The 14163-nt window shown below is 38.8% G+C and overlaps 1 protein-coding gene across 1 annotated transcript in view; it reads right to left on the bottom strand.

Moving 5' to 3' along the window:
• Nucleotides 1-14163, bottom strand: part of MALRD1 (MAM and LDL receptor class A domain containing 1) — a gene marked incomplete at both ends in the record, with an annotated part of 584975 nt that overhangs the window by 295582 nt on the left and 275230 nt on the right. The window lies entirely within an intron of this gene.

Here is a 14163-nt window from a genome sequence, read left to right as displayed (position 1 = left end):
AGCATAGGAAAGCTATTCAGTAATTCTCAGCAGAGAGTGATGTGGTCAGAGTATTGTTCTAGAAAGTTTAATCTTTTTAAACTGACCCATGAATTGAAATTGGCAGTGACTGGAGGCAGTGAGACTAGTTAGGTTTCAATTAGTTAGTCTCTTTCATTTGATACTTAACATATTAGGAAGCTGATGCAGAGAGGTGAAGGGACTTACTTAAGGCTCTATTTTTAACTCTGAGTTGACAAAGGGCTAAAACTCATTAAAAAAGAAATCAAGTCCAATATTCTTCCCACTATATAGCATTGCTACTTGTGGTTCAGAGTCTGATGGTGAACTTTAATGCAGAATCCTAAAAAGCACCTGCCAGACAGTACCCACTTTTCAAAGTATAATGGGAAATTAACCAAGGAGAGCCTCCCCTGGTCCAGCTTAATTCCCAAGGAAGCACCAATTCAGAGGACTGAAACTGGACATAAAATCATGTAAAGCTATTCCTGTGAGTATATGCCTACAGTAATTTCTGGCTACATTAAGTCTCATAAGACTAATAATATTAAGAATAATGAAGAACCAAGTATAATAATAATTACTGGAGGCAGAATTATAAATAGAGATCATTTAGCCTAATAGGATTCTTTGAATCAAAGGGAATTGTTGTGGGCCTTAGGATGGTTTTTAGAAAAACCAAACCAGGATGCAAATAAACTAGATTATATGTTGCAAATACACTGAGGCAAAATATAAAATAAAAATATTCTTAAAAAATTTTAAGAGTTTAAATTCAGCTATAATAAATGATAAATTCTTTTAAAATATGTATCTTGAATCGGGGTCCAATTCGCGTTGGACCTGGCAGGAAACGTACAATTTAAGCTATGATCCCTACCTTCTATGAGCTTAAAGTCTTCCTAGTAGAATAAGACATTCATACACGAAACATAAACAATAAAGACTTGTTTGCCTATATCTGGTCCAAGGCAAGAGTCTTTTAGAGTAGTTATTGGGGCTGGATGGCTGCTGCCACCCAGTGGACATTATCAGCTTTCAGTTTGGCCAAGCCATTGATAAACCAAGTCCACGCATACGTGAGAAATTCCTGGAAGGACTACCAGGGTGCCAAGGTAGTCAAGGCTTCCTCTGTTACTGATCGAGGGAGAGCTAAAGGTTCTAAGGATGTGCCTGTGACATTTTTACCTAAGGAAGACACAACTGCAGAACCAGATGGGGGTGTCTCTTGGGTATACCATCTCCATCTCATAAGAGAAGATGGTTGAACCTTTCCAACTCCATGGTTAGCACCTGAATGGCCCCCCAAGCTGGTATGGGAATATCTGGACACAGTGTTACCTGGAAATCCTCTGAAAGGTACTTGGTCTCCAAAAGTTCCCATCAGCAGACCGGTGTCTATTTCTTGAATGAATGTATTGGGTAGACCTACAGAGAGGCACTGAGTCCAGTACCTAAAGGGAACATCCAGGCAGAAGCTGCCTCCAATTGCCAGAGGCTGAAATCAGTTTAGTTATCAGTAACAGACACCTGTAGTTCAGAGGGGGCCCTGGGGAATTTAGGCCCCAAGAGGAATGATGCTGAGACAGCCTGTTCCACTGTCTCTAGCGCTGTGTGCCGCTCAAGACCCCAGCTAAAAAGTTGGCACATTTTCTGGTCAACTTGTACAAAATCCTTAGATGAGGCAAACGCTGTTTCTAATACCCAAACAGTTGACTTGGTGCTGGACTTCCTTTTTGCTGGTAGAGGGGGACACAGGGCAAGTACATTTATTCTTTCCCATCTTAGGGATCAGTCTCTGAGCCTCAGCTTATACTGTTTCGCACAATTTGACCTGTACGTCAAGAATTGTGAAGGGTCTGAGATTTCACCTGAATTGCAAGCTAATAAGTAAGCCTGTCATTGTTTTAATGGATGCTACTTATTAGAAAACAGAAGACTCCTGGATCAGAGATGGACAGTTTATCATTCACAGTAATAGAAGCAGACAGAGTATCATCACTTTCGCATGTGTTAGTTCTCTGAATCTCAATTTCCACAGGATGATGTGAAGAAGAATATACAGCACCTGCACAAGTAAAGGGCTGTATTACAAGAGAGAAACTCTGAGCATAAAGAACCTGAATCTTGATAATGGGCAGTAAGCATGCCTGCCCTTTGCTTCAGAAAGAGAAACTTGACATTCCAAGGCTCTTAGCAAACCTGAACTTTGCTTTGGGGGGAGACAATGCTTGTATTTTCCAAGGCCGTTTATTATACAAACATCCATATAAAGATGGTTCAAAACAAAGAACAGAAATGTGCAGAAATGCAAGACAAGCGTGGAAAATTGTCTCCCAACATTGGGTGATGGGTCCCTAATATTTCACCAGTACTAATGAGTCATTTCTGGGGTCTCATGTGAGTTAGTGTCCACTCTAAAGCCGTTGTCATTTATTCTGTTTCAGGCCTATCATCATTATAGCATCTACATAATAGAGCCAATTAACCTGTAAGGGAGAGGGCGGTTTGTTCTACGTCTCAGTCCATCCACTGGTGAATTCAAACGCTCTCGTTGCTTGCCTGTTTCACTTAAAATAAAATAGGTGAATTCAAGCTCTGTTAGCATATTAATTATGTTTTGGAGGCCTAACCAGGTGATGTCAAATTCATCTTGATCTGGTACCAAAGGGATCAAGACAAAGGCATGAGCAACGGCCCTGGTGGCATAACAGATACTGTCAGTTGTACATTTGCTTCAGTTATAGTCACAATGTCTGTAAAGCTAGGGCTACCTTAGCCACACTAAATTCAACTGGTAACAGTCAACGGCACACTTTTCACTGGGCACACAGGGTTGATATTTTGAGATACTGCGTCTTTCAGCAAAGGAGCTCTGCCGTCTTGAAGTCATTAATGAAAGCTGTGGTCTCCTTTTCTCCCCCTGGAATGCTGTATTGTTTTTAATATAACGTGGGAAGCCTATCTGGTGGTCTGTTAGACACTGGTCCCACTACTGCCTCCCAACAAGATGCTCTTTGCAGTCAGCTAAGTCCCACCTGGACTTGATGGGCAGGTAAAACATCACTGCCGATTATACTTTCAGAGGCGCCCATGGTGGAAGAAAACAAACGTCTGAATCATCTTCCCCAAGTGGCTGCAGTTGCTGCCCTTACTGATTCTATTTCATTTCCAGATCCAGCCAAATTAATGCCTGGCTCTCACCTTTCAAGAGAACGTGATATTCAAATAACATAAACGTTTGTATCCATCACTTTTTGCCTGTACCCTGTTGTACCTTCACTGGGATGTAGGGTCTTCTGTTTCACCTGGAGATGGGAAACCTGAGGCCCACCCTTGATCTCCCTTTTCCTTAAAAGCTGTCAAATCAGGATATTGGGACCTAGGGTTAGATAGTGGAGGAGCTAAAGGAGTAATTTGTTCTAAGGGCCACAACCTTGCCTTAGTTTCTCCAGTATAGGAAGATTCATCTCTATGGAAGAGTTTGGTCCTGTAGAGGCACCTTCTGTTTCAACCAGTTGCACAATTGCCTGATTGGCTTGGATTACAGATTTTGCTGGCTTAGGGGACGGTCTATCTTGATTCTGGGCATCTTTTTGCTCAAAATATAACCAACCAGGATCCTATGGGGCCTTCTGTGACAGACCCCTTCCTCCGTGTCCTCTGCCTGCCTCTTGTTTGTAGAAAGCTGTAATCACAAAAGCCTGGTTCAAGAATTAATGATTGAAAGGATGTGAACATGTAGTGACAAAAGTAGCAGTTGGGCCAGGAGAACTGGTAAGAATTTAAACAGTAAATCAGCCATACGGCAGTCACAGAATCTTTAGCTCCTCCCTGAAGTACCCAGATAACAGTATCTGATGCACATTTCCTGTGTTGTTTTACAGATGCTAAAACCCCCAGCAAACAGAAGTTAACTACTTGATGACCATGAGCACACAGCTGTTAGACCTACCAAAGCCTGAGGGTTGATAATGTTGACTCCCGTGTCACTGCCCTATTACCTCACCATCAACAAATCAGAAAATTGTGTACAAGCTGATCACATACCTTGCGACTCCATTCTCTCACCTTGCCATTAAAATTGCTTCTCTGAAACCCATCCAGGAGTTCGGGTCTTTTGAGCATGAGCTGCTCTGCTCTCCTTGCTTGGCCCTGAAATAAAACTTTCTCGGCTCCAAAATCTGACATTTTGGTGTGTTTGGCCTCACCATATGTTGGGCACACGAATGTAGTAAGTTCAACAACAAAAATGATCACAGCCTCCTACATAGGGTCTCCTGGTACCTACGACAAATTTAGTGGAGCCCTTCACATTGGGGAGTAGGGTGGTTGGAGCAGATCTTAAAATTTATCAGTTATTCTCTGTGTGAGGGACTCATGATCAGGGCTGTCATTCTATCAAATTATACAGGCAGAATGAAGCAGCTTTGACTAACATCCTCCACGGGATTGTATAAAATTTTACTGGCCTTGGAGAAGTATCCCTGTGTTAGTTATAATATAGTCATAGAAAGAGAAATCCAAAGTAGCAAGCTTTGTTGTGGGGCGGATTCTGTCCCCAACTGTATCATTGTGGCTTGTAGCATGAGGTCATATGTGAGATGACCCAGGTGCTGCCATTCACCCTCTAAGAACATAACCTTTCTCATCTTCTCAGAGAGGCACCAGCAAAGGCTCAAACAGCTCTGCAGTCTATTGTCTAAAGTGGTCCTGGATTTCCTTTCCTTTTCTCTAATTATAGGTCAGCATCTCAGTATTACACAGTCACCCTGACATCCAGTCATGGCTCTACACGTGCTACCTCGGAGGCACCTAAGACCTCAGGCTCAACTCTTTTTGGAACAAGCAGCAAACAAGGCAGTTCCTCTCCCCCATGGAGGAACCAGTCCTACTATATATAGTCACTCTCTGGTCACTTGACCTACTTAATAGCCTTTGTGACGAGCTACAGAGACTGCTCAACATCAAGGCACACGTTGGCCACTGAACAAGGACATGAGTAGTGCTGATGGTACTTTCTCTCCCAACAATAGATGAAAACGAAGGAGTAGTTGTTATTTGCAGAAGCAATGGCAAAATGGAGTCAACTATTATCACATGATGCACGCTATGCTAAACTCTACTTTTCTGGATTTTAATACTATATATTGTAATAAAGTTGATAAACTTTGAGATGGCAAAGTAAAGCCAATACAAATACACATCTATAAACTTGAAAAAAGTCCTAATTTTTTAGTTGATTTAAGGGACTGCTTTTTAGTAAAGGATACAAAGTTAACACAAACATTAGTATAAGAATATATGAGTTTGTTCCTTTGCCCAAGGGGATAACCAATCACTGCATATGTGAAATGTGCTTATTTGACTCCCTCCTCCCTAAAGCCCAACCCCAACTCCTTTCTTGACACTAAGAAACAGGAAATATAAACAAAACCCAGAAAGGAACCTCCTTTGTCCCTTTCTCACATTTACTTCATAAGACAACAACTTAAACATACTCATCACCTGAGCCTCTTGTTCCTATTACCTTAAGCGATACCCACCACGTTTCATGACTACAAAGGCATCAGTAAAAAAAAAAAAACATCTGATACACAATCAAAATGGGGACTGAGTAAATACAAAATATTTTTGATGTATCATCTAAAACCAACATTCCATTTCTAGGATTGTATATGAGGAATCTGATAGCAATTACAGCTCACATGTGTCTTGCACATTGTAGGCACTCTAAATACTTAAGTTGAACTGCAACCTGGTCCTAAGAATATTCACAATTTTGATGAGAATTGCTTGCTGGTCTTGGAGTAGTCAGAATACATGTAGAAAATGAATAAGATGAAACACAATGAATACTGGTCAAACTACCACAAAATATTTTAAGTAGTGCAGTAGATACATAGAAAACCGCTTGGAGAGCTACGATTTTCATTAAATGAGCAAAGACAGCTGAGGAAATCTTATGATTTATTTTGATGTTCTTTCAATGCAATTTCCCAAGTGGGTAAAGGTCATGCTTCCAGTTTTACTATCCATAGCAAGCAGGTATTATTTAAAGAGAGGATAAGAGGGCAGGATGGAAGAGGGAAAAGGGAAGAGGGGGGATGAGTTTATTTAAAAACACAAACTTATTCTTAGCTCTGTATTGCTGAAATAAATGGTATTAACAAGCAAGAGTAACAATGACATGGTACACAACCACACCCTCATTAACTGTAGTCTTCCTTATTTCTGTGACTTTTGCAGTTAAGGCTCTGGTGTTTGGTGTGTTTTATGGTTCCTAGCTCTCCAGGCACATGAGGCTTAATTCTATTTCCCGTTATGTACTCACTAAATATTTCTCCTCTATAAACTTGCCCACCATTTAAGGGTTCTTGTAGAGAAGGAAATGAATGGCAGCATAACCTCAAGCAGGTATTTATCTGGTAGGCTTATACGCTGGTTTTAGTCTATAAGACAAACTACTCCGTGGCTAGAGCTCTTGAGTATTCTCCATGGTACATAAAGTCAGAGTGGAGCAATTCATTTACTTCCTATTCCTTTAGTGTTACTGGTCTCTGGGCTGTGCACTCACTTGACAGGACAGCAAAGGAAAGTGCTCTCACTCCCAACAACAGAGTGTACAAAGGACTCAGGAAACATTTTTAGAAGAGATTGGAATTAGGAGAATATAGGTAAAATGGACACGTTTAAAACTGACTGAGAGATGCACGAGAGTGGCACCTACTGAAATCATTTTGATAGGCAGTATTTTCATGTCAATTCAGTTCAAAATGTTTTTGAGTTTCTCTTGTGATGTCTTCGTTGAAAACTGATTTATTTAGAAGAGTATGACAATTTTGTGTATTTGGAATATTCCAGATATGACAATATTAATGCCTAATTAAGTTCCATTGTGTTTACAGACATGCTCTGTATGATTTCCATTCATTTAAATTTACTGCGACTAGATTTAGGATTCAACATCTTGCCAAATGTTCCATGCGCACTTGAAATCAGTGTTTCTTCTACAATTGCATGTAAGTTTTCTATTCTCATGTTACAGATTTCCACAAATTTGACAGCTTACACAACACACATTTAGCTCAAAGTTCTGGTTGTTAGAAGTCTGGACAGGCTATACTGGGTTCTCTGCTTAAGGTCTCACAAGGCTGAAGTCAAGGTGTTGGTTGGGCTGGGCTCTTATCTGAAGACTTTGGGAAAAATATTCTTGGAAGGTCATTCAGGTTATTGGCAGAGTCCAGTTACTTGAAACCGTAGGTGTGAGATCCCAGTTTTCTTGCTGGTTGTCACCCAGGGACTGCTGTTCCGCTCCTACAAGCAACCTGCACTTCATTCTCAAAATCAACAATAACTTCTACCTACCACCCAGAGAAAATGCTCTGCTTTTAAAGGGCTCACCTGAGTCAAGCTCAAGGGATAAACTGACTGGAGACTTTCATCACACAGGTAAAACACCTGGATTAGTGTTTGACTGAACAAACATGGAACAGGAATTTTGGTGGGGATGGAAAGGCACCATTACAATTCTTCCAGCCACACTGGGTGAAGGGTCCCATAACTGTGAATTATGACAAAATGGTTGATAATGTTTTATAAGTCTTCAACGTCTTTACTGATTTATATCTTTTGTTCTTTCAATTACTGAGAACAGAATACTAAAATTTCCTAGTACAATTGTAATTTTTCCATTTCTCCTTTCAGTTCTCTCAGTTTTCCATGTATTTTGCTGTTGAGTGCATACTCTTTTAGGAATGTATCCTTTTCTTATTAGCTGATCCTTTTGTGGTTATACAATTTCCCTTTTTACAACTGGTAATATTTCTTGTTTGGAAATATATTTTGTGTGAAATTATTATAGCCACTCCAGCTTTCTTATTATTAGTATTTTCATGCTATATCATTTTCTATCCCTTTTTGAGATTTAAATATTTTTTACCTTTTTTAAAAAAAATTATTTGCTTATTTATTTATTTTTATTTTTGGCTGAGTTGGGTCTTCATTGCTGCGTGCAGGTTTTCTCTAGTTGGGGCGAGTGGGGGCTACTCTTTGTTGTGGTGTGCAGGCTTCTCATTGCGGTGGCTTCTCTTATTGCAGAGCACAGGCTCTGGGTGCAGGCAGGCTCAGTAGTTGTGGCTCGTGGGCTCTAGAGCGCAGGCTCAATAGTTGTGGTGCACGGGCTTAGTTGCTCCACTACATGTGGGAACTTCCCAGACCAGGGCTCGAACCCATGTCCCCTGCAATGACAGGCGGATTCTTAACCACTGCGCCACCAAGGAAGCCCTGTTTCTTTGTTTTTAAAGTGAGTTTCTTGTAGCAGCATGTAGTTGGATCTTGCTTTTTAACCCAATACCCACTTTTAGATTGTTTAAGGTATTTAAAATAATTGACGATTGTACTTAAATCTCCCTTACTATTAATTGTTTTCTATTTGCCCCATGGAATCTTTCTTGCCTGTCTTTCTCACACTTTCCTTAGCTTCTATTTTGTATTTTTTTTATTAGACAAGTATTATTTTGCATTTTCTTTCTTGCATTATGTCCTTAATTTCCTTTCCTTCCTCTTTTTTAAGTTTCTTTTTGAGTTTTTTTTTTTTTTTTTTTTTTTTTTTTTTGCGGTACGCGGGCCTCTCACTGCTGTGGCCTCTCCCATTGCGGAGCACAGGCTCCGGATGCGCAGGCTCAGTGGCCATGGCTCACGGGCCCAGCCGTTCCGCGGCACATGGGATCCTCCCGGACTGGGGCATGAACCCGTGTGCCCTGCATCGGCAGGCGGACTCTCAACCGCTGCGCCACCAGGGAAGCCCTGAGTATTTTTTAATAATTCACTGTATCACCTCTATTGACTTATTACTTTACTATATTTTTTATTTTGGTTTAAAATTATGTACCTTTAACTTATACTAATAGTCTACTCTCAACTAATATTATCTCTGTTCAAATATAAGCATCTTACAAAAGTATGCTTTATTATCCACGCCCTCCCTTGTGCTTGTGTTCCACATATTTTACTACTTTATTGTTGTTTTTGTGAAATCCCACAATTCATTGTAGATATCATTCTCTTAAACAATTATATCTTAAAGTCTTTTTAACGAGGAAAAATATGCAATAGTTATACACATATTTAGTATTTCTGGTGTTCTTTATTTCTTGTTTAGATCTGAAGATATCTAGATGATAGTATTTCCTTCCACTTGTGGAAATCCCATAAACAATTCTGTAGTGTGTCTAGGGTGTGTGAAGAATTCTCTCAGCTTTTAAAAAAGTTTCAGTTTCATTTTGATGGCTTTTACAATCCTTTCTTGGTTTTGTTTCAGCATTTTTTTTTTACTTATGTCTTAGTGGCTTTCTTTTTATGTGACCTACTTGGGATCCACCAAGATTCTTGAATCAGTGGGTATACAGAATTCACCAAATATGTGGGCGTTGTAGACATTTTTTCAAATTATTTCCTACCCTCTGCTTCATTCTAGGGTTCAAACTACCTGTATTCTAATTCAGTTGATAATGTATTGCAGGTCACTAAAGCTCTGTTTATTTATTTTTCAACCTTTTTCTCTTTCTCTGCTTTAATTTGGATTATTCCTATTGCTCTGTCTTCAAGTTCACTGATCTTTATTTTCTGTCGTGTCTAACCTTCTGTTAATCCTACCTACTGAATTTTTATTTAGTATTATTTTCATCTCTATAAATTCCATCTATTTTTTCTATGTATCTTCCATTTTTCCTCATTATGTTCATGTTTTTCTTTAAAATTTTGATTATATTTATAACTAATGTCTTCATTTCCTTCTCTACTAGTAGTTCTATTATCTCTGTCTTTTTTGAGTCTGTTTCTATTGATTAATTTTTCTTGTTATTGTTCCTTTTTTGGCTTTTTTTAATAATATCTAGTAAGTTTTGATTGCATAATGGACATTGAAAATATAACTTTATTGAGTATCTCATTGTTTCTTTCATTTAAAGAGTCTGGCCTTGAGAGTGGCATCAGCAAGATGGCAGAATAGGAAGTCCTAGCCCTTCTCACCCACAGAAACACCAATTTGATAATGACATATGAACCAAAATACCTTTATGAGAATTCTAGAAGCCAGGTAAGTAGTTACAGTACTCCAGGCAAGCACAAAACTGACAACAGCCACATTGCAATGGATAGCAGAGCAATTTCACTTTACCTGCATCAGCCCCTCCGCACAACTGGCACAGCTCAGTACCAAGAGAGATTGCATTAGCCTTCAATTTCCTTCTTGGGGGAAAGAGAGAGTGGAGTGTACATCCAATGTCCTAGCCTTTCCCTGCACTGCCTGAGGGATGGGTTTCTATCTCACCTCACACATAGCATTGATAAAACTGGCATAGTTTTGATGTCTGGAGGCTGCTAAGAACAAATAAATGGTGCTGGCAGCTTACCGCTGCCAGCATGACTGTAAGATTGGGAGAAGGTGCACACCTTGTGGCTTATGGATGTAGGGAAAGAGTGGAGCTTATCTCCAACATCCTGCCCTTTCAGTGCACTGACCTAGGGACGAGTTTCTGTCTTGCCTCACCTGGAGTGCTGAGGGAATTGGCATAGTTTGGATGTGTTGCAGGAGCTAAAATAAAGTAAAGGGCTGGAAATCTTACTGTATCCACCATGGCTCTGCAAGACTGGGAAAAGGTGCACAACCTTAGGCTTCTCCCCAGGCAGAAGGGAAAGGAGTGGAGTATGCTTCCAACACCCCATCCTTTCAGTGCACAGCGCAAGGGACTGGTTTCTGTCTCGCCTCACCTGAAATGCTGATGGAACTAGCGTGGTTTAGTGGGGCCAAATAAAAACAAAGGAAAAGGGACTGGTAGCTTATCATGCCCAGCACAGCCTTGAAACATAGGGAGAAGGCGCAGAACTCAAGGTTCTCCACAAGTGAGGAGGGAAAGCCCACACTACAGCAGTAAGACATGAGAAGGTGCAAGAGATTATGGTATCTTGTGAAAAAAGAAACCAGTACATCTTTCTATTTAGGAATTTATACTCACAAGTCCAGAAAACATAATCCATAGAAAATTTTGAGAAGCTCCTAGACTCTCTAGCTGGGCTCACTGTTGAAGGTCTTTTCCTGTTGAAACTAGACTATAAGACTGGGAGAGGTGAACATTTCTTCAAAGGAACCAAACAGAATTTCTGGAGCTGAAGAATATAATAATGTACTGAAAAATTCAATAGAGAGCTTCAGCAGTAGACTTGATCAAGCAGAAGAATCAGCAAACTCAGACAGAAGTCATTTAAAATTATCCAGGTGAAGGAACAAAAAGAAGGAAAACCAGAAAATTCACAGATATGTGAAATTTAACATATTCTTGAACAACCAATGGGTCAAAGAAGAAATAAAAAAAGAAACTAGGAAATATCTCAAGAAAAATGAAAACATAACATAACAAAATTTGAACTACAGCAAAAGTAGTACCAAGAGGGAATTTAGAGTGATAAATGGCTACATTAGAAAGACCAAATAATTCAAGCAACCTAACTTTACAGCTCAAGGAACCAGAAAAAGAAGAACAAATTGAGCCCCAAAATAAGCAGAGGTATTAGAGTAGAAATAAATGAAATTGAGACTAGGAAGAAAATAGAAAGGATCAAAGAAACTAAGAGTTTTTTTTTAAAGATAAGCAAAGTTGACAAAGTCTTAGTCTGACAAAGAAAAAAGAAAGAAGACAAAATCTGAAATGAAAAGAGAAGACATTATAACAAACGTCACAGAAATACAAAGGATCATAAGAAACTGCTATGAACAATTATACACCAACCAAGATAATCTAGAAGTTAATAAACTCCTAGAAACACACAACCTACCAAGACTAAATGATGAGGAAATAGAAAATCTGAACAGAGCAATTACTGGTAAGGATTCAGTTGAAAACCTCCCAACAAACAAAAGCTAAGAACCAGATCACTTCACTGGTGAATTCTACTAAATACTTAAAGAAAAAGTATCACCAATCCCTCTCAAACTCTTCCCAAAAGTTGAATAGGAGGAACATTTCCAAACTAATTTTAAGGCCAGCATTACCCTGATACCAAAACCAGACAAAGACACTAAAAGAATAAAACTACAGGCCAATGTGGTTGATAAATATATATGCAAAAATCCTCAACAAAAATACTATTATATCAAATTCAGCAGCACATTAAAAGGATCACACACAATGAACAAGTGGAGTTTATCCCTGCGATGCAACTGATGGTTTAAATTATGCAAATAAATTAATATGATATCCTGCATTAATAAAATAGAAGATAAAAATCACATAATCATCTCAGGAAAAAAATCATTTGACAAAATTCAAAATCCGTTCATAATAAAAGCTCTCAACAAGTTAGATATAGAAGAAAGATACTTCAACATAATATAGGGCGTATATGACAAGCCCCCAGCTAACATCATACTCAATGGTGAAAAACTGAAAGCTTTTCCTTTAAGATCAGGAACAAGGAGAGGAAGCCTGCTTTCTATCCAAAATAGTACATCTCTGTTTTCAGATGGTATGATCTCATGTTTAGAAAACCTTAAAGACTCCATTAAAAACTGTTAGAATTAACAAACAAATTCAGTAAATTAGCAGGACACAAAGTAAAAAAAAATTTAGTTGTGTTTTTATACTCTAACAACAAACTACCTGAAAAGGAAATTAAGAAATAATCTCATTTACAATAACATCAAAAAGAATTAAATACTTAGAAATAAACTTAACGAAGGAAGTGACAGACTTGTACACTGAATTATAAAACATTCATGAAGGAAATTTTAAAAGATACAAATAAATGGAAAGATATCCCTTGTTCATGGATTGGAAGAATTAAGATTGTTAAAATTACCACAAAAAGCAATCTACAGATTCAGTGAAATACTTATCAAAATCCCAATGTCATTTGTCACAAAAAAATCGGTCCTAAAATTCAAATGGAATCACAAAAGCCTCTGAATAGCTGAGTGAATGCTGATAAAGAGAAGCAAAGTTGATGGCTACATATTTTCTGATTTCAAAATATATTGCAAAGTTCCAGTAATAAAAACAGCATGGTATTGGCATAAAGACAAACATATAGACTGAAGGAACACAATGGACAGCCCAGATATAACTCAGGCATATGTGTTCAACTGATCTTCAACGTGAGTGCCAAGAATACACAATGGGAAAAGGATAGCCCCTTCATCAAATGGTTTAATTGATTAAACACTCCCCTAAATTTTGCTCAGAACTTTTACAAAATCATTGTTTCTCTCAAAAATTTTGTTATAAAACAATGTGATGGTTTGTGTTCTTCCAGAAGGTGACTCGAGACAAGGATTTGCACTGGAGTAGTTTAATTGAGATAATTATTTGAGAGGTAAAGAAAACACTACTAAGTGAGTAGAGGAATAAAAAGGAAAGATAGGCAAGCAATTAAGATGGATAATCAAGCTATTTGCGACTATGGATAAGAGGTTACTTCCACTCAAGAATATGGGGGCAAGTTTAGAGCATGTTTTAGATATTTGCCCCCCTACACCACATGCAGGCAAGAAAACAGGGTATTTATACACCTGCTCACATCACTCATGGGCTCAGCCTGCTGGGCAGCCAGGCATTGATTTCCTGGTACTACTTACCTGATCTATTGGTTCAGCTAATAAATTCGTTCGGTTTTAAGTAACTATAAAAGACACGTTTTTCATTTTCACAAAGAACTTTATTGCACGTATTCACTAACCGAATGAACTTTCTGGCCAATCCAATACTTGGCTTCTGTGGTCAGAGGATGCTCACAAGCAAAGCAATGCAAGTTCTGGCATTTGGAAGCCGGGTTTCATACTCTGAAGTCGTAAGGATAAGGGGTTATGGATGGGGGCTGCCAGGGTCCACTCTTTTGATTCCTTAGTGCTATGTAATTATTCTGAGTGGTGGACTCTTTTTCACACATCCTTACAGTGTGTACCCTTGGGAGATTTAATTCATCTCTCCAAGATTACTTAACACTACCTACCTCATGGAGTTTATACCAAGATCAAATGAGAGAATGTTTATCTCAGAGACAGGCACATAGTAAAAAGCTGATCGTTTTTGGCCATCTTCTAATTCTTATTGAGGGAAGTACAAGGATGCTCAGTATTGGGTGTTGTGATAGATTCGGAAATTTCAT

The sequence above is a fragment of the Leucopleurus acutus genome, assembly GCF_964270905.1.
Source record: "Leucopleurus acutus genome assembly, chromosome: 1".
NCBI lineage: Eukaryota > Metazoa > Chordata > Mammalia > Artiodactyla > Delphinidae > Leucopleurus > Leucopleurus acutus.
The sequence above is the reverse complement of the archived record's forward strand: the minus strand, read 5'-3'. Positions and strand labels throughout refer to the sequence as shown.